Source organism: Arachis ipaensis, chromosome B05 (assembly GCF_000816755.2).
Source record: "Arachis ipaensis cultivar K30076 chromosome B05, Araip1.1, whole genome shotgun sequence".
NCBI classification, from domain to species: Eukaryota; Viridiplantae; Streptophyta; class Magnoliopsida; order Fabales; family Fabaceae; genus Arachis; species Arachis ipaensis.
In genome coordinates, this window is record NC_029789.2 from 141,892,069 (window position 1) to 141,892,645 (window position 577).

Below are 577 nucleotides of genomic sequence, written 5' to 3' on the forward strand. Positions count from 1 at the left end.
CCTCCTTTTATAGCTGCAAGCCGCACTGAAGGACTTGTTGGGGAGAACTTTTCTATGCTTTTTCTCTGTATTCCCATGCATCCATTCTTCGTCTTTTAGGACCATAGTTACTAAAATTGGACCGGTTTAACCAAAAAACTGATAAACCGAATCTTATATCGGCCTGGTCACCAGTCAAACCTAGAGTGAATCGTTAAAAATTGGTCAAAGTCGGTGAAGATCGGTCTGACCGAGCCACTTGAAAATTGGAATTAAAAATTTGTTCAAAATGTTTGAGGCAAGATTCAAACTCCTATTCTCATAAATGGAGGTGCCATTTACAGCCACTGGGCTATTATGTTCTTTGTAAATTTATATGCAAATTATAATATATATAAATATCTTTCATCAAATAATTTATTTCAATTTAATTTATTTTAAATTTAGTTATAAACTCACTCATTCTTAAATTAATTATATTTTTATTTAACAATAATTATAAACTCACTTAATTTTTTTCATAATTATATAATATCTATTAATATTATTTTTGAATAAATACTTGTAGTATATAATAGTATAATAGATATAAACTAAT